The following is a 19,057-nucleotide window of genomic DNA, read 5'->3' as shown; positions in this document are numbered from 1 at the left end:
TCCACACTCTCCTTTTCTTCTCACATCTCTGACATCTCTAAGAAGTCAAACTACCAACTGTACATTTGCAGAGGTATTGTTCCTTTCCTCTCCTTCCCCCAGAAGCTTACTGTATCTAGAGCTCTGATTCTCTCTAGGCTAGACTACTGCAACAGCCTCTTTCTAAATCTGCCTGCTTCTTCTCTCTGTCCTCTGCAACTCATCCAGAACAGGACTGCAAGACGTTTCCTTGGTCTGAAGCCCAGGGATCGTATCTCTCCAGCCCTGAAATCTTTTCATTGCTCCCAGTGGCTGCAAGGGTTAAATTCAAGTCCCTCTGCATTGTCCACAAGGCTTACTGGGGCCTGGGTCCAAAATACCTTCAACTCTCCCTCCGTAAATACCTTCCCACTCGAGCTCTTTTCTCCTCCACCTCCAACTCCCTCAGGGCCGGTCGCTTCTCCAAGCAACGAGTTGGGGGTAGATCTCTTTCCTCAGCTGGGGCCTCCCTCTGGAACAGCCTGCCTGCCACACTGAAACTTGAGGAGAACCATCTCTGGTTCCGGAAGCACCTCAAGACCTTCCTCTTTGCTTCTGCCTTTGCTCTTCCGCTCCCCTGCTGATCTGACTGCTTCGGCTCCGTGCACCTGGCTACCCTCTGATTTCGGGCCAAGGTCCCTGCCCACCCAGCCGCACACCTGCACTGCCTCCTGGCAACCCTTGCACGCAATCCTTGCACTTGGGTCTGTATCTGTAACCCTACAGTGCCCTTACCTGCACTTATCAGACACCCCTTGTCTGCGCTTTAAACCTCGCACTTGCCACCCTGCTGGCTGCGCTACCAGTTGTTGTTGTTTTTATCCCTTCCTAGGCACGTTCCACCTCGCCCCTCTCCTTGCACTTTCCTCCCTCCCTCTCCCCTGCACTTGAGCATTCTCAATGTCACTGGGCCTAGGAAGATCGCTGTTTTGTCCTCCCTTCTTCCCCTCCCTTGCCTCGTCACGCTCTGAAACACGCGTGTATGAGTACGATTCAAATACAATATCATGTCATATCATAGCAGGAATCTATAGATCTGAAGATACGCAACTCCTTCAATCATTCATTGCAAACAGTAACAAACAAGGATAATTCCTCAGTGGTGTGATGGAGGCCCTTAACAGGTCTGAGGGATGTCCCCAACATCTGGAACACGATTTATCCTCCCATTACACCACTAATGAAACTTCTTTGCCTTCTCCATTGTTCAGGACGTTTTGGCATGTGCCAATTTGCACTGGACGCAGATCCCCTGCCGCTGAGGCCTCTTGGCCATGACCTTTTAGCACTGCTATGATTTGGCAAGTGAAGAATCACAACATAGGGCCACCACTAGATGCAATGTGATGTACGCTATCTGCCAAGATGGGCTACGTGCTACATGCCAACATACAGAAAGCGGAGTCTTTACTTTTTGAAGGGTCTTCCCGTGAAAGGGCTGTTTGGCGCTCACATGGCAGAATGCATGGACCTCAGAATAGAATACTTTGTGCATCTACCTACATCCGAAGAGACACTGTCAAAGGCGTGCCTGTTCACTTTGACTGCCTGTCTGATCTTGAACAACTAGCGTAGGTCTGGGGTAAGTTGAAGACTCAACAAACACGTACCTTAACTCGGTAGTGATCTGAAGATATGGAAAGGCTGGGCGAAATCTATTGGGATCAAAGGACCTCGTGTCACCTTGCCAGTCTACAGTGGTTTGATGGATAGGGGTACAGTGGGGTGGGGCAGTGGGTAGGGTAGGTGTACAGTGGTGTGGGATATTGTGGGTAGCGAAGAGTGGGGTAGGTGTAGAGTGGTTTGGGGTATAGTCAGTGGTGGTAGAGTAGGGTGGGGATAAGGGTAGATTGGGTGAGAGGGGAGAGGTGGGAATAGAGGGGGTGGGGTAGTGAGTTAAGGACAGGTAGAATTGGGTAAGATTTTTGTTATTATACCGGTAGCCATTTACAGCGGCAATTAAGCCATTAACTCACAGCAGACTGCTTAGAAACAACATAGATACCAGGGGTTGAGTTTTGGGTGGGAGGGGCAAGGAGTGGGTGGGAATGGCCAAAGAGGTAAGCATGGCCCAAGGCAGTCAATTAGACGATAAACAACCAACAATATTTAACAAATAAATAACCCAAAAAAAACCAAGTCGTGTGTCCCTCTTCACATGTCATCTCCCTCCTACCTGTACTTCAATGCAACGGTTTCGGCTTATAGGTGGTGCTTAAAATGCACAGTAGGCCATGTGCCTTCATCGCACCGGTGTTGTATACTAAACTGTTCCCCATGATAGACTGCTCGCCTGGTGTTCGGCAATCTTGGAGCCCCAACCCAACACCCTGACACAGCGATCGCCAAAAGGAAATAAAAATGTGCTGAAATGCTCCAGCCGGGCTTCTTAGTCCTGCTCTCTAAGAGGAAGGCTACAGCTCAATAAAACACCTTTTAAGAAGTAAACAAAAAATTGTATTCAATATATTATATGTTTTTTCTTAAAGTGAAAACCCCCATTTTATGTCTCTCACTTGTTGCATGTTTCGCGTTTCTGTGGCATGCACGTCGAGTACTCCTTGGCACGCCTATCACTCAGGCCTTATCTGTTTCATATCTGTATGGCACTTTTGGGGTTGATCTGGGTACAGATCATCCTCTCCGCGGATTTAACACTGAAGAGCACCGAGCACATAAAATGGTACAATACTAAAAAGTGAAAACAGTCTAAATCTGTTATTTGCGCATGAAAATGTGAGTGCTATAGTACAATAAATGAGATGCTTGGTCCGTAAAACTCGCCAGAAAATACGTGCAGAGAGTTGCAATCCGGGCAGTATCTGATGCCAAATGCGTTCTTTGTCAGATGTTTGTATGTATTGTTTTCAATAAAGTATTTAAAAATGAGCCTTCTTTAACACATGTCACATGCCTGCTTATTGTGTGTTGGTAGCGTTTTTCCTACCTCTCGCTGTAAAAATGAGAACAAAGTTTCTCGTGATGTCTCAGGCAGCCCGACCTGAGCCTCTGGTTCGTAACAAAAGTGCTGAATGCAGCACACAGTGCAGCAGCGGGCCAGTGGCGCAATGGATAACGCGTCTGCCTACGGAGCAGAAGATTCCAGGTTCGACTCCTGGCTGGCTCGTTCAAATGCTGCCTTTTTGTTCTGTATTTAAAAATGAGCCTTCTCACGCAAGGCACTCGAAAGCTCATTGTGTGTTTGTAGTCACTGTTGCAGCGTGTTTCTACCTCTACTCGGGAGAAAAAATGGGAACTACGTTATTTCTCATGATGTCTCTAACACATGGCACACGCCTGCTCATTGTCAGTTCGTAGGCGTGTTTTCAACCACCTCTCCTTATAAAAATGAGAACTAAGTTGCTCATGATGGTTCAATCCGCATGATGAGCCTCTGCGTCGTAACAAAAGTGCTGATTCCAAGAGTCACTGCAGCAGAGGGCCAGTGGCGCAATGGATAACGCGTCTGCCTACGGAGCAGAAGATTCCAGGTTCGACTCCTGGCTGGCTCGTTCGCATGCTGCCTTTTTGTTCTAGAAAGTATTTAAAAATGAGCCTTGTCACGCATGGCACACAAAAGCACATTGTTTGTTCGTAGTTAGTGCGTTTTTTCTACCTCTCCTCTGGGAAAAATGAGAACTAAGTTTCTCATGATGGCACACGCTCGCTCACCTGCTCATTGTGGGCTTGTAGCGTTTTTTTCTACCTCTCCTTGTAAAAATGAGAAGTACGTTTCTCACTGTGTCTCAAGCAGGAAACTTCTGTTTCGTTACAAAAGTGCTGACTCCTGCTCACGCTGTAGCAGCGGTCCAGTGGCGCAATGGATAACACATTTGACTAATTCCAGGTTGACTCCTGGCTGGCTCGATCATAGGCTGCCTTTTTGATTTATTCAATATGTATACATGGTCGAAGGCTGCAGACAGGCCCAGTAACAAGAGGAGGGCTTGCTTCTTGGCATCTTTGATATCATCCTGTTGAATCTTTAGGTCCAGTAAGGCCGATTCAGTGCCGTGGCTTGGTTGGAAACCAGATTGGCGCAAGCCCAGGAGATTGTGTGATTCCAGTCAAAACAGGTTCTTCCCTGTTCGTCCAAAACCATCAAGGACCACATTGACACCCTTGCTCTGAATCTGGCCGACTTCTGTAACCATTCCATCACCTGTGGAATCTTCCCCTCCACTCTGAAGCATTCTCTTGTGCACCCTCTTCTCAAAAATTCCACAGCCGACCCCTCCGGCCCGGCTAACTTCGCAGGTTTCTATCACTCCTTTCCAGGGCAAACTCTTGGAAAAGCTGACCATCTCCCAGCTTAATCTTCACACCGACTCTGTTGGTTGTCTCCATGACCATCAGCCTGGCTTCAGAGCTGTCAGAAGCATGGAAACTGCTCTCCTGAACACCTGTGAAGACCTGCTGTCCAACCATGACTCTAACATCCCTTTTGGGTCCTCATCCTACTCGATTTCTCTTCTGCCTTTGACACGGTCAACCATGCCATCCTGCTCAACTGTCTCCGTGATAAGCCGGGTATCACTGATCAGGCCCTGGCCTGGATGACCTCTTTCCACTCTGATCGGCCCTCCCAGGTCCAACTTGGGTCCTTCCTTTTCGCCATCTCATTCTCTACTTGTGGTGTTCCCCACGGAGGTAACCTCTCTCCCTGGCTGTTCAACCAATACCTGGCACCCATTTCCCACCGCATTGCAGCTCTCTGCTTCAACTTTCAGTGCTATGCGGATGACACTCTGCTTGTTTTCAGGCTTCCCTCCCTCATCTCTGACCGTCTGTCTGCCATCCAGGACTGGTCTGCCGCCAATGATCTCTGCCTTAATCCCATTTAGGCAGAGATTCTCCTCATCGGCACACCTGCACCCTCCTTTCCTGCCACTCTCTGGCCGGCCTCCCTTGGCCCTCTTCCTGCTCCCACCTTTGAGGCTAAGAACCTTGGGGTCATCTTCGACTCCACACTCTCCTTTTCTTCTCACATCTCTGACATCTCTAAGAAGTCAAACTACCAACTGTACATTTGCAGAGGTATTGTTCCTTTCCTCTCCTTCCCCCAGAAGCTTACTGTATCTAGAGCTCTGATTCTCTCTAGGCTAGACTACTGCAACAGCCTCTTTCTAAATCTGCCTGCTTCTTCTCTCTGTCCTCTGCAACTCATCCAGAACAGGACTGCAAGACGTTTCCTTGGTCTGAAGCCCAGGGATCGTATCCCTCCAGCCCTGAAATCTTTTCATTGCTCCCAGTGGCTGCAAGGGTTAAATTCAAGTCCCTCTACATTGTCCACAAGGCTTACTGGGGCCTGGGTCCAAAATACCTTCAACTCTCCCTCCGTAAATACCTTCCCACTCGAGCTCTTTTCTCATCCACCTCCAACTCCCTCAGGGCCGGTCGCTTCTCCAAGCAACGAGTTGGGGGTAGATCTCTTTCCTCAGCTGGGGCCTCCCTCTGGAACAGCCTGCCTGCCACACTGAAACTTGAGGAGAACCATCTCTGGTTCCGGAAGCACCTCAAGACCTTCCTCTTTGCTTCTGCCTTTGCTCTTCCGCTCCCCTGCTGATCTGTCTGCTTCGGCTCCGTGCACCTGGCTACCCTCTGATTTCGGGCCAAGGTCCCTGCCCACCCAGCCGCACACCTGCACTGCCTCCTGGCAACCCTTGCACGCAATCCTTGCACTTGGGTCTGTATCTGTAACCCTACAGTGCCCTTACCTGCACTTATCAGACACCCCTTGTCTGCGCTTTAAACCTCGCACTTGCCACCCTGCTGGCTGCGCTACCAGTTGTTGTTGTTTTTATCCCTTCCTAGGCACGTTCCACCTCGCCCCTCTCCTTGCACTTTCCTCCCTCCCTCTCCCCTGCACTTGAGCATTCTCAATGTCACTGGGCCTAGGAAGATCGCTGTTTTGTCCTCCCTTCTTCCCCTCCCTTGCCTCGTCACGCTCTGAAACACGCGTGTATGAGTACGATTCAAATACAATATCATGTCATATCATAGCAGGAATCTATAGATCTGAAGATACGCAACTCCTTCAATCATTCATTGCAAACAGTAGCAAACAAGGATGATTCCTCAGTGGTGTGATGGAGGCCCTTAACAGGTCTGAGGGATGTCCCCAACATCTGGAACACGATTTATCCTCCCATTACACCACTAATGAAACTTCTTTGCCTTCTCCATTGTTCAGGACGTTTTGGCATGTGCCAATTTGCACTGGACGCAGATCCCCTGCCGCTGAGGCCTCTTGGCCTTGACCTTTTAGCACTGCTATGATTTGGCAAGTGAAGAATCACAACATGGGGCCACCACTAGATGCAATGTGATGTACGCTATCTGCCAAGATGGGCTACGTGCTACATGCCAACATACAGAAAGCGGAGTCTTTACTTTTTGAAGGGTCTTCCCGTGAAAGGGCTGTTTGGCGCTTACATGGCAGAATGCATGGACCTCAGAATAGAATACTTTGTGCATCTACCTACATCCGAAGAGACACTGTCAAAGGCGTGCCTGTTCACTTTGACTGCCTGTCTGATCTTGAACAACTAGCGTAGGTCTGGGGTAAGTTGAAGACTCAACAAACACGTACCTTAACTCGGTAGTGATCTGAAGATATGGAAAGGCTGGGCGAAATCTATTGGGATCAAAGGACCTCGTGTCACCTTGCCAGTCTACAGTGGTTTGATGGATAGGGGTACAGTGGGGTGGGGCAGTGGGTAGGGTAGGTGTACAGTGGTGTGGGATATTGTGGGTAGCGAAGAGTGGGGTAGGTGTAGAGTGGTTTGGGGTATAGTCAGTGGTGGTAGAGTAGGGTGGGGATAAGGGTAGATTGGGTGAGAGGGGAGAGGTGGGAATAGAGGGGGTGGGGTAGTGAGTTAAGGTCAGGTAGAATTGGGTAAGATTTTTGTTATTATACCGGTAGCCATTTACAGCGGCAATTAAGCCATTAACTCACAGCAGACTGCTTAGAAACAACATAGATACCAGGGGTTGAGTTTTGGGTGGGAGGGGCAAGGAGTGGGTGGGAATGGCCAAAGAGGTAAGCATGGCCCAAGGCAGTCAATTAGACGATAAACAACCAACAATATTTAACAAATAAATAACCCAAAAAAAACAAGTCGTGTGTCCCTCTTCACATGTCATCTCCCTCCTACCTGTACTTCAATGCAACGGTTTCGGCTTATAGGTGGTGCTTAAAATGCACAGTAGGCCATGTGCCTTCATCGCACCGGTGTTGTATACTAAACTGTTCCCCATGATAGACTGCTCGCCTGGTGTTCGGCAATCTTGGAGCCCCAACCCAACACCCTGACACAGCGATCGCCAAAAGGAAATAAAAATGTGCTGAAATGCTCCAGCCGGGCTTCTTAGTCCTGCTCTCTAAGAGGAAGGCTACAGCTCAATAAAACACCTTTTAAGAAGTAAACAAAAAATTGTATTCAATATATTGTATGTTATTTTCTTAAAGTGAAAAACCCCATTTTATGTCTCTCACTTGTTGCATGTTTCGCGTTTCTGTGGCATGCACGTCGAGTACTCCTTGGCACGCCTATCACTCAGGCCTTACCTGTTTCATATCTGTATGGCACTTTTGGGGTTGATCTGGGTACAGATCATCCTCTCCGCGGATTTAACACTGAAGAGCACCGAGCACATAAAATGGTACAATACTAAAAAGTGAAAACATTCTAAATCTGTTATTTGCGCATGAAAATGTGAGTGCTATCGTACAATAAATGAGATGCTTGGTCCGTAGAACTCGCCAGAAAATACGTGCAGAGAGTTGCAATCCGGGCAGTATCTGATGCCAAATGCGTTCTTTGTCAGATGTGTGTATGTATTGTTTTCAATAAAGTATTTAAAAATGAGCCTTCTTTAACACATGTCACACGCCTGCTTATTGTGTGTTGGTAGCGTTTTTCCTACCTCTCGCTGTAAAAATGAGAACAAAGTTTCTCGTGATGTCTCAGGCAGCCCGACCTGAGCCTCTGGTTCGTAACAAAAGTGCTGAATGCAGATCACAGTGCAGCAGCGGGCCAGTGGCGCAATGGATAACGCGTCTGCCTACGGAGCAGAAGATTCCAGGTTCGACTCCTGGCTGGCTCGTTCAAATGCTGCCTTTTTGTTCTGTATTTAAAAATGAGCCTTCTCACGCAAGGCACTCGAAAGCTCATTGTGTGTTTGTAGTCACTGTTGCAGCGTGTTTCTACCTCTACTCGGGAGAAAAAATGGGAACTACGTTATTTCTCATGATGTCTCTAACACATGGCACACGCCTGCTCATTGTCAGTTCGTAGGCGTGTTTTCAACCACCTCTCCTTATAAAAATGAGAACTAAGTTGCTCATGATGGCTCAATCCGCATGATGAGCCTCTGCGTCGTAACAAAAGTGCTGATTCCAAGAGTCACTGCAGCAGAGGGCCAGTGGCGCAATGGATAACGCGTCTGCCTACGGAGCAGAAGATTCCAGGTTCGACTCCTGGCTGGCTCGTTCGCATGCTGCCTTTTTGTTCTAGAAAGTATTTAAAAATGAGCCTTGTCACGCATGGCACACAAAAGCACATTGTTTGTTCGTAGTTAGTGCGTTTTTTCTACCTCTCCTCTGGGAAAAATGAGAACTAAGTTTCTCATGATGGCACACGCTCGCTCACCTGCTCATTGTGGGCTTGTAGCGTTTTTTTCTACCTCTCCTTGTAAAAATGAGAAGTACGTTTCTCACTGTGTCTCAAGCAGGAAACTTCTGTTTCGTTACAAAAGTGCTGACTCCTGCTCACGCTGTAGCAGCGGTCCAGTGGCGCAATGGATAACACATTTGACTAATTCCAGGTTGACTCCTGGCTGGCTCGATCATAGGCTGCCTTTTTGATTTATTCAATATGTATACATGGTCGAAGGCTGCAGACAGGCCCAGTAACAAGAGGAGGGCTTGCTTCTTGGCATCTTTGATATCATCCTGTTGAATCTTTAGGTCCAGTAAGGCCGATTCAGTGCCGTGGCTTGGTTGGAAACCAGATTGGCGCAAGCCCAGGAGATTGTGTGATTCCAGTCAAAACAGGTTCTTCCCTGTTCGTCCAAAACCATCAAGGACCACATTGACACCCTTGCTCTGAATCTGGCCGACTTCTGTAACCATTCCATCACCTGTGGAATCTTCCCCTCCACTCTGAAGCATTCTCTTGTGCACCCTCTTCTCAAAAATTCCACAGCCGACCCCTCCGGCCCGGCTAACTTCGCAGGTTTCTATCACTCCTTTCCAGGGCAAACTCTTGGAAAAGCTGACCATCTCCCAGCTTAATCTTCACACCGACTCTGTTGGTTGTCTCCATGACCATCAGCCTGGCTTCAGAGCTGTCAGAAGCATGGAAACTGCTCTCCTGAACACCTGTGAAGACCTGCTGTCCAACCATGACTCTAACATCCCTTTTGGGTCCTCATCCTACTCGATTTCTCTTCTGCCTTTGACACGGTCAACCATGCCATCCTGCTCAACTGTCTCCGTGATAAGCCGGGTATCACTGATCAGGCCCTGGCCTGGATGACCTCTTTCCACTCTGATCGGCCCTCCCAGGTCCAACTTGGGTCCTTCCTTTTCGCCATCTCATTCTCTACTTGTGGTGTTCCCCACGGGTCTAACCTCTCTCCCTGGCTGTTCAACCAATACCTGGCACCCATTTCCCACCGCATTGCAGCTCTCTGCTTCAACTTTCAGTGCTATGCGGATGACACTCTGCTTGTTTTCAGGCTTCCCTCCCTCATCTCTGACCGTCTGTCTGCCATCCAGGACTGGTCTGCCGCCAATGATCTCTGCCTTAATCCCATTTAGGCAGAGATTCTCCTCATCGGCACACCTGCACCCTCCTTTCCTGCCACTCTCTGGCCGGCCTCCCTTGGCCCTCTTCCTGCTCCCACCTTTGAGGCTAAGAACCTTGGGGTCATCTTCGACTCCACACTCTCCTTTTCTTCTCACATCTCTGACATCTCTAAGAAGTCAAACTACCAACTGTACATTTGCAGAGGTATTGTTCCTTTCCTCTCCTTCCCCCAGAAGCTTACTGTATCTAGAGCTCTGATTCTCTCTAGGCTAGACTACTGCAACAGCCTCTTTCTAAATCTGCCTGCTTCTTCTCTCTGTCCTCTGCAACTCATCCAGAACAGGACTGCAAGACGTTTCCTTGGTCTGAAGCCCAGGGATCGTATCTCTCCAGCCCTGAAATCTTTTCATTGCTCCCAGTGGCTGCAAGGGTTAAATTCAAGTCCCTCTGCATTGTCCACAAGGCTTACTGGGGCCTGGGTCCAAAATACCTTCAACTCTCCCTCCGTAAATACCTTCCCACTCGAGCTCTTTTCTCCTCCACCTCCAACTCCCTCAGGGCCGGTCGCTTCTCCAAGCAACGAGTTGGGGGTAGATCTCTTTCCTCAGCTGGGGCCTCCCTCTGGAACAGCCTGCCTGCCACACTGAAACTTGAGGAGAACCATCTCTGGTTCCGGAAGCACCTCAAGACCTTCCTCTTTGCTTCTGCCTTTGCTCTTCCGCTCCCCTGCTGATCTGTCTGCTTCGGCTCCGTGCACCTGGCTACCCTCTGATTTCGGGCCAAGGTCCCTGCCCACCCAGCCGCACACCTGCACTGCCTCCTGGCAACCCTTGCACGCAATCCTTGCACTTGGGTCTGTATCTGTAACCCTACAGTGCCCTTACCTGCACTTATCAGACACCCCTTGTCTGCGCTTTAAACCTCGCACTTGCCACCCTGCTGGCTGCGCTACCAGTTGTTGTTGTTTTTATCCCTTCCTCGGCACGTTCCACCTCGCCCCTCTCCTTGCACTTTCCTCCCTCCCTCTCTCCTGCACTTGAGCATTCTCAATGTCACTGGGCCTAGGAAGATCGCTGTTTTGTCCTCCCTTCTTCCCCTCCCTTGCCTCGTCACGCTCTGAAACACGCGTGTATGAGTACGATTCAAATACAATATCATGTCATATCATAGCAGGAATCTATAGATCTGAAGATACGCAACTCCTTCAATCATTCATTGCAAACAGTAACAAACAAGGATGATTCCTCAGTGGTGTGATGGAGGCCCTTAACAGGTCTGAGGGATGTCCCCAACATCTGGAACACGATTTATCCTCCCATTACACCACTAATGAAACTTCTTTGCCTTCTCCATTGTTCAGGACGTTTTGGCATGTGCCAATTTGCACTGGACGCAGATCCCCTGCCGCTGAGGCCTCTTGGCCATGACCTTTTAGCACTGCTATGATTTGGCAAGTGAAGAATCACAACATGGGGCCACCACTAGATGCAATGTGATGTACGCTATCTGCCAAGATGGGCTACGTGCTACATGCCAACATACAGAAAGCGGAGTCTTTACTTTTTGAAGGGACTTCCCGTGAAAGGGCTGTTTGGCGCTTACATGGCAGAATGCATGGACCTCAGAATAGAATACTTTGTGCATCTACCTACATCCGAAGAGACACTGTCAAAGGCGTGCCTGTTCACTTTGACTGCCTGTCTGATCTTGAACAACTAGCGTAGGTCTGGGGTAAGTTGAAGACTCAACAAACACGTACCTTAACTCGGTAGTGATCTGAAGATATGGAAAGGCTGGGCGAAATCTATTGGGATCAAAGGACCTCGTGTCACCTTGCCAGTCTACAGTGGTTTGATGGATAGGGGTACAGTGGGGTGGGGCAGTGGGTAGGGTAGGTGTACAGTGGTGTGGGATATTGTGGGTAGCGAAGAGTGGGGTAGGTGTAGAGTGGTTTGGGGTATAGTCAGTGGTGGTAGAGTAGGGTGGGGATAAGGGTAGATTGGGTGAGAGGGGAGAGGTGGGAATAGAGGGGGTGGGGTAGTGAGTTAAGGACAGGTAGAATTGGGTAAGATTTTTGTTATTATACCGGTAGCCATTTACAGCGGCAATTAAGCCATTAACTCACAGCAGACTGCTTAGAAACAACATAGATACCAGGGGTTGAGTTTTGGGTGGGAGGGGCAAGGAGTGGGTGGGAATGGCCAAAGAGGTAAGCATGGCCCAAGGCAGTCAATTAGACGATAAACAACCAACAATATTTAACAAATAAATAACCCAAAAAAAAACAAGTCGTGTGTCCCTCTTCACATGTCATCTCCCTCCTACCTGTACTTCAATGCAACGGTTTCGGCTTATAGGTGGTGCTTAAAATGCACAGTAGGCCATGTGCCTTCATCGCACCGGTGTTGTATACTAAACTGTTCCCCATGATAGACTGCTCGCCTGGTGTTCGGCAATCTTGGAGCCCCAACCCAACACCCTGACACAGCGATCGCCAAAAGGAAATAAAAATGTGCTGAAATGCTCCAGCCGGGCTTCTTAGTCCTGCTCTCTAAGAGGAAGGCTACAGCTCAATAAAACACCTTTTAAGAAGTAAACAAAAAATTGTATTCAATATATTATATGTTTTTTCTTAAAGTGAAAACCCCCATTTTATGTCTCTCACTTGTTGCATGTTTCGCGTTTCTGTGGCATGCACGTCGAGTACTCCTTGGCACGCCTATCACTCAGGCCTTATCTGTTTCATATCTGTACGGCACTTTTGGGGTTGATCTGGGTACAGATCATCCTCTCCGCGGATTTAACACTGAAGAGCACCGAGCACATAAAATGGTACAATACTAAAAAGTGAAAACAGTCTAAATCTGTTATTTGCGCATGAAAATGTGAGTGCTATAGTACAATAAATGAGATGCTTGGTCCGTAAAACTCGCCAGAAAATACGTGCAGAGAGTTGCAATCCGGGCAGTATCTGATGCCAAATGCGTTCTTTGTCAGATGTTTGTATGTATTGTTTTCAATAAAGTATTTAAAAATGAGCCTTCTTTAACACATGTCACATGCCTGCTTATTGTGTGTTGGTAGCGTTTTTCCTACCTCTCGCTGTAAAAATGAGAACAAAGTTTCTCGTGATGTCTCAGGCAGCCCGACCTGAGCCCCTGGTTCGTAACAAAAGTGCTGAATGCAGCACACAGTGCAGCAGCGGGCCAGTGGCGCAATGGATAACGCGTCTGCCTACGGAGCAGAAGATTCCAGGTTCGACTCCTGGCTGGCTCGTTCAAATGCTGCCTTTTTGTTCTGTATTTAAAAATGAGCCTTCTCACGCAAGGCACTCGAAAGCTCATTGTGTGTTTGTAGTCACTGTTGCAGCGTGTTTCTACCTCTACTCGGGAGAAAAAATGGGAACTACGTTATTTCTCATGATGTCTCTAACACATGGCACACGCCTGCTCATTGTCAGTTCGTAGGCGTGTTTTCAACCACCTCTCCTTATAAAAATGAGAACTAAGTTGCTCATGATGGCTCAATCCGCATGATGAGCATCTGCGTCGTAACAAAAGTGCTGATTCCAAGAGTCACTGCAGCAGAGGGCCAGTGGCGCAATGGATAACGCGTCTGCCTACGGAGCAGAAGATTCCAGGTTCGACTCCTGGCTGGCTCGTTCGCATGCTGCCTTTTTGTTCTAGAAAGTATTTAAAAATGAGCCTTGTCACGCATGGCACACAAAAGCACATTGTTTGTTCGTAGTTAGTGCGTTTTTTCTACCTCTCCTCTGGGAAAAATGAGAACTAAGTTTCTCATGATGGCACACGCTCGCTCACCTGCTCATTGTGGGCTTGTAGCGTTTTTTTCTACCTCTCCTTGTAAAAATGAGAAGTACGTTTCTCACTGTGTCTCAAGCAGGAAACTTCTATTTCGTTACAAAAGTGCTGACTCCTGCTCACGCTGTAGCAGCGGTCCAGTGGCGCAATGGATAACACATTTGACTAATTCCAGGTTGACTCCTGGCTGGCTCGATCATAGGCTGCCTTTTTGATTTATTCAATATGTATACATGGTCGAAGGCTGCAGACAGGCCCAGTAACAAGAGGAGGGCTTGCTTCTTGGCATCTTTGATATCATCCTGTTGAATCTTTAGGTCCAGTAAGGCCGATTCAGTGCCGTGGCTTGGTTGGAAACCAGATTGGCGCAAGCCCAGGAGATTGTGTGATTCCAGTCAAAACAGGTTCTTCCCTGTTCGTCCAAAACCATCAAGGACCACATTGACACCCTTGCTCTGAATCTGGCCGACTTCTGTAACCATTCCATCACCTGTGGAATCTTCCCCTCCACTCTGAAGCATTCTCTTGTGCACCCTCTTCTCAAAAATTCCACAGCCGACCCCTCCGGCCCGGCTAACTTCGCAGGTTTCTATCACTCCTTTCCAGGGCAAACTCTTGGAAAAGCTGACCATCTCCCAGCTTAATCTTCACACCGACTCTGTTGGTTGTCTCCATGACCATCAGCCTGGCTTCAGAGCTGTCAGAAGCATGGAAACTGCTCTCCTGAACACCTGTGAAGACCTGCTGTCCAACCATGACTCTAACATCCCTTTTGGGTCCTCATCCTACTCGATTTCTCTTCTGCCTTTGACACGGTCAACCATGCCATCCTGCTCAACTGTCTCCGTGATAAGCCGGGTATCACTGATCAGGCCCTGGCCTGGATGACCTCTTTCCACTCTGATCGGCCCTCCCAGGTCCAACTTGGGTCCTTCCTTTTCGCCATCTCATTCTCTACTTGTGGTGTTCCCCACGGGTCTAACCTCTCTCCCTGGCTGTTCAACCAATACCTGGCACCCATTTCCCACCGCATTGCAGCTCTCTGCTTCAACTTTCAGTGCTATGCGGATGACACTCTGCTTGTTTTCAGGCTTCCCTCCCTCATCTCTGACCGTCTGTCTGCCATCCAGGACTGGTCTGCCGCCAATGATCTCTGCCTTAATCCCATTTAGGCAGAGATTCTCCTCATCGGCACACCTGCACCCTCCTTTCCTGCCACTCTCTGGCCGGCCTCCCTTGGCCCTCTTCCTGCTCCCACCTTTGAGGCTAAGAACCTTGGGGTCATCTTCGACTCCACACTCTCCTTTTCTTCTCACATCTCTGACATCTCTAAGAAGTCAAACTACCAACTGTACATTTGCAGAGGTATTGTTCCTTTCCTCTCCTTCCCCCAGAAGCTTACTGTATCTAGAGCTCTGATTCTCTCTAGGCTAGACTACTGCAACAGCCTCTTTCTAAATCTGCCTGCTTCTTCTCTCTGTCCTCTGCAACTCATCCAGAACAGGACTGCAAGACGTTTCCTTGGTCTGAAGCCCAGGGATCGTATCTCTCCAGCCCTGAAATCTTTTCATTGCTCCCAGTGGCTGCAAGGGTTAAATTCAAGTCCCTCTGCATTGTCCACAAGGCTTACTGGGGCCTGGGTCCAAAATACCTTCAACTCTCCCTCCGTAAATACCTTCCCACTCGAGCTCTTTTCTCCTCCACCTCCAACTCCCTCAGGGCCGGTCGCTTCTCCAAGCAACGAGTTGGGGGTAGATCTCTTTCCTCAGCTGGGGCCTCCCTCTGGAACAGCCTGCCTGCCACACTGAAACTTGAGGAGAACCATCTCTGGTTCCGGAAGCACCTCAAGACCTTCCTCTTTGCTTCTGCCTTTGCTCTTCCGCTCCCCTGCTGATCTGTCTGCTTCGGCTCCGTGCACCTGGCTACCCTCTGATTTCGGGCCAAGGTCCCTGCCCACCCAGCCGCACACCTGCACTGCCTCCTGGCAACCCTTGCACGCAATCCTTGCACTTGGGTCTGTATCTGTAACCCTACAGTGCCCTTACCTGCACTTATCAGACACCCCTTGTCTGCGCTTTAAACCTCGCACTTGCCACCCTGCTGGCTGCGCTACCAGTTGTTGTTGTTTTTATCCCTTCCTAGGCACGTTCCACCTCGCCCCTCTCCTTGCACTTTCCTCCCTCCCTCTCCCCTGCACTTGAGCATTCTCAATGTCACTGGGCCTAGGAAGATCGCTGTTTTGTCCTCCCTTCTTCCCCTCCCTTGCCTCGTCACGCTCTGAAACACGCGTGTATGAGTACGATTCAAATACAATATCATGTCATATCATAGCAGGAATCTATAGATCTGAAGATACGCAACTCCTTCAATCATTCATTGCAAACAGTAACAAACAAGGATAATTCCTCAGTGGTGTGATGGAGGCCCTTAACAGGTCTGAGGGATGTCCCCAACATCTGGAACACGATTTATCCTCCCATTACACCACTAATGAAACTTCTTTGCCTTCTCCATTGTTCAGGACGTTTTGGCATGTGCCAATTTGCACTGGACGCAGATCCCCTGCCGCTGAGGCCTCTTGGCCATGACCTTTTAGCACTGCTATGATTTGGCAAGTGAAGAATCACAACATAGGGCCACCACTAGATGCAATGTGATGTACGCTATCTGCCAAGATGGGCTACGTGCTACATGCCAACATACAGAAAGCGGAGTCTTTACTTTTTGAAGGGTCTTCCCGTGAAAGGGCTGTTTGGCGCTCACATGGCAGAATGCATGGACCTCAGAATAGAATACTTTGTGCATCTACCTACATCCGAAGAGACACTGTCAAAGGCGTGCCTGTTCACTTTGACTGCCTGTCTGATCTTGAACAACTAGCGTAGGTCTGGGGTAAGTTGAAGACTCAACAAACACGTACCTTAACTCGGTAGTGATCTGAAGATATGGAAAGGCTGGGCGAAATCTATTGGGATCAAAGGACCTCGTGTCACCTTGCCAGTCTACAGTGGTTTGATGGATAGGGGTACAGTGGGGTGGGGCAGTGGGTAGGGTAGGTCTACAGTGGTGTGGGATATTGTGGGTAGCGAAGAGTGGGGTAGGTGTAGAGTGGTTTGGGGTATAGTCAGTGGTGGTAGAGTAGGGTGGGGATAAGGGTAGATTGGGTGAGAGGGGAGAGGTGGGAATAGAGGGGGTGGGGTAGTGAGTTAAGGACAGGTAGAATTGGGTAAGATTTTTGTTATTATACCGGTAGCCATTTACAGCGGCAATTAAGCCATTAACTCACAGCAGACTGCTTAGAAACAACATAGATACCAGGGGTTGAGTTTTGGGTGGGAGGGGCAAGGAGTGGGTGGGAATGGCCAAAGAGGTAAGCATGGCCCAAGGCAGTCAATTAGACGATAAACAACCAACAATATTTAACAAATAAATAACCCAAAAAAAACCAAGTCGTGTGTCCCTCTTCACATGTCATCTCCCTCCTACCTGTACTTCAATGCAACGGTTTCGGCTTATAGGTGGTGCTTAAAATGCACAGTAGGCCATGTGCCTTCATCGCACCGGTGTTGTATACTAAACTGTTCCCCATGATAGACTGCTCGCCTGGTGTTCGGCAATCTTGGAGCCCCAACCCAACACCCTGACACAGCGATCGCCAAAAGGAAATAAAAATGTGCTGAAATGCTCCAGCCGGGCTTCTTAGTCCTGCTCTCTAAGAGGAAGGCTACAGCTCAATAAAACACCTTTTAAGAAGTAAACAAAAAATTGTATTCAATATATTATATGTTATTTTCTTAAAGTGAAAAACCCCATTTTATGTCTCTCACTTGTTGCATGTTTCGCGTTTCTGTGGCATGCACGTCGAGTACTCCTTGGCACGCCTATCACTCAGGCCTTACCTGTTTCATATCTGTATGGCACTTTTGGGGTTGATCTGGGTACAGATCATCCTCTCCGCGGATTTAACACTGAAGAGCACCGAGCACATAAAATGGTACAATACTAAAAAGTGAAAACAGTCTAAATCTGTTATTTGCGCATGAAAATGTGAGTGCTATAGTACAATAAATGAGATGCTTGGTCCGTAAAACTCGCCAGAAAATACGTGCAGAGAGTTGCAATCCGGGCAGTATCTGATGCCAAATGTGTTCTTTGTCAGATGTGTGTATGTATTGTTTTCAATAAAGTATTTAAAAATGAGCCTTCTTTAACACATGTCACACGCCTGCTTATTGTGTGTTGGTAGCGTTTTTCCTACCTCTCGCTGTAAAAATGAGAACAAAGTTTCTCGTGATGTCTCAGGCAGCCCGACCTGAGCCTCTGGTTCGTAACAAAAGTGCTGAATGCAGCACACAGTGCAGCAGCGGGCCAGTGGCGCAATGGATAACGCGTCTGCCTACGGAGCAGAAGATTCCAGGTTCGACTCCTGGCTGGCTCGTTCAAATGCTGCCTTTTTGTTCTGTATTTAAAAATGAGCCTTCTCACGCAAGGCACTCGAAAGCTCATTGTGTGTTTGTAGTCACTGTTGCAGCGTGTTTCTACCTCTACTCGGGAGAAAAAATGGGAACTACCTTATTTCTCATGATGTCTCTAACACATGGCACACGCCTGCTCATTGTCAGTTCGTAGGCGTGTTTTCAACCACCTCTCCTTATAAAAATGAGAACTAAGTTGCTCATGATGGCTCAATCAGCATGATGAGCCTCTGCGTTGTAACAAAAGTGCTGAATGCAGCTCACAGTGCAGCAGCGGGCCAGTGGCGCAATGGATAACGCGTCTGCCTACGGAGCAGAAGATTCCAGGTTGGACTCCTGGCTGGCTCGTTCAAATGCTGCCTTTTTGTTTTGTATTTAAAAATGAGCCTTCTCACGCAAGGCACTCGAAAGCTCATTGTGTGTTTGTAGTCACTGTTGCAGCGTGTTTCTACCTCTACTCGGGAGAAAAAATGGGAACTACGTTATTTCTCATGATGTCTCTAACACATGGCACACGCCTGCTCATTGTCAGTTCGTAGGCGTGTTTTCAACCACCTCTCCTTATAAAAATGAGAACTAAGTTGCTCATGATGGCTCAATCCGCATGATGAGCCTCTGCGTCGTAACAAAAGTGCTGATTCCAAGAGTCACTGCAGCAGAGGGCCAGTGGCGCAATGGATAACGCGTCTGCCTACGGAGCAGAAGATTCCAGGTTCGACTCCTGGCTGGCTCGTTCGCATGCTGCCTTTTTGTTCTAGAAAGTATTTAAAAATGAGCCTTGTCACGCATGGCACACAAAAGCACATTGTTTGTTCGTAGTTAGTGCGTTTTTTCTACCTCTCCTCTGGGAAAAATGAGAACTAAGTTTCTCATGATGGCACACGCTCGCTCACCTGCTCATTGTGGGCTTGTAGCGTTTTTTTCTACC

General features: G+C 48.5%; 9 non-coding genes across 9 annotated transcripts; all 9 read left to right on the top strand.

Moving 5' to 3' along the window:
• The first annotated feature begins 3,072 nt into the window (after positions 1 to 3,072).
• TRNAR-ACG (transfer RNA arginine (anticodon ACG)) lies at positions 3,073 to 3,145 on the top strand. Its single transcript has one exon. It is a non-coding gene; the product is annotated as a tRNA-Arg (tRNA).
• Positions 3,146 to 3,457: 312 nt separating this feature from the next.
• TRNAR-ACG (transfer RNA arginine (anticodon ACG)) lies at positions 3,458 to 3,530 on the top strand. Its single transcript has one exon. It is a non-coding gene; the product is annotated as a tRNA-Arg (tRNA).
• Positions 3,531 to 8,054: 4,524 nt separating this feature from the next.
• Positions 8,055 to 8,127, top strand: TRNAR-ACG (transfer RNA arginine (anticodon ACG)). The gene has a single exon. It is a non-coding gene; the product is annotated as a tRNA-Arg (tRNA).
• A 312-nt stretch (positions 8,128 to 8,439) lies between these two features.
• TRNAR-ACG (transfer RNA arginine (anticodon ACG)) lies at positions 8,440 to 8,512 on the top strand. Its single transcript has one exon. It is a non-coding gene; the product is annotated as a tRNA-Arg (tRNA).
• A 4,524-nt stretch (positions 8,513 to 13,036) lies between these two features.
• Positions 13,037 to 13,109, top strand: TRNAR-ACG (transfer RNA arginine (anticodon ACG)). Its single transcript has one exon. It is a non-coding gene; the product is annotated as a tRNA-Arg (tRNA).
• A 312-nt stretch (positions 13,110 to 13,421) lies between these two features.
• On the top strand, positions 13,422 to 13,494 carry TRNAR-ACG (transfer RNA arginine (anticodon ACG)). Its single transcript has one exon. It is a non-coding gene; the product is annotated as a tRNA-Arg (tRNA).
• A 4,525-nt stretch (positions 13,495 to 18,019) lies between these two features.
• TRNAR-ACG (transfer RNA arginine (anticodon ACG)) lies at positions 18,020 to 18,092 on the top strand. Its single transcript has one exon. It is a non-coding gene; the product is annotated as a tRNA-Arg (tRNA).
• Positions 18,093 to 18,404: 312 nt separating this feature from the next.
• TRNAR-ACG (transfer RNA arginine (anticodon ACG)) lies at positions 18,405 to 18,477 on the top strand. Its single transcript has one exon. It is a non-coding gene; the product is annotated as a tRNA-Arg (tRNA).
• A 312-nt stretch (positions 18,478 to 18,789) lies between these two features.
• TRNAR-ACG (transfer RNA arginine (anticodon ACG)) lies at positions 18,790 to 18,862 on the top strand. Its single transcript has one exon. It is a non-coding gene; the product is annotated as a tRNA-Arg (tRNA).
• Positions 18,863 to 19,057: the final 195 nt, after the last annotated feature.

This window comes from Ambystoma mexicanum, chromosome 13, assembly GCF_040938575.1.
Source record: "Ambystoma mexicanum isolate Mex_15411 chromosome 13, UKY_AmexF1_1, whole genome shotgun sequence".
In the NCBI taxonomy this organism is placed as follows: Eukaryota; Metazoa; Chordata; class Amphibia; order Caudata; family Ambystomatidae; genus Ambystoma; species Ambystoma mexicanum.
The sequence above is the reverse complement of the archived record's forward strand: the minus strand, read 5'-3'. Positions and strand labels throughout refer to the sequence as shown.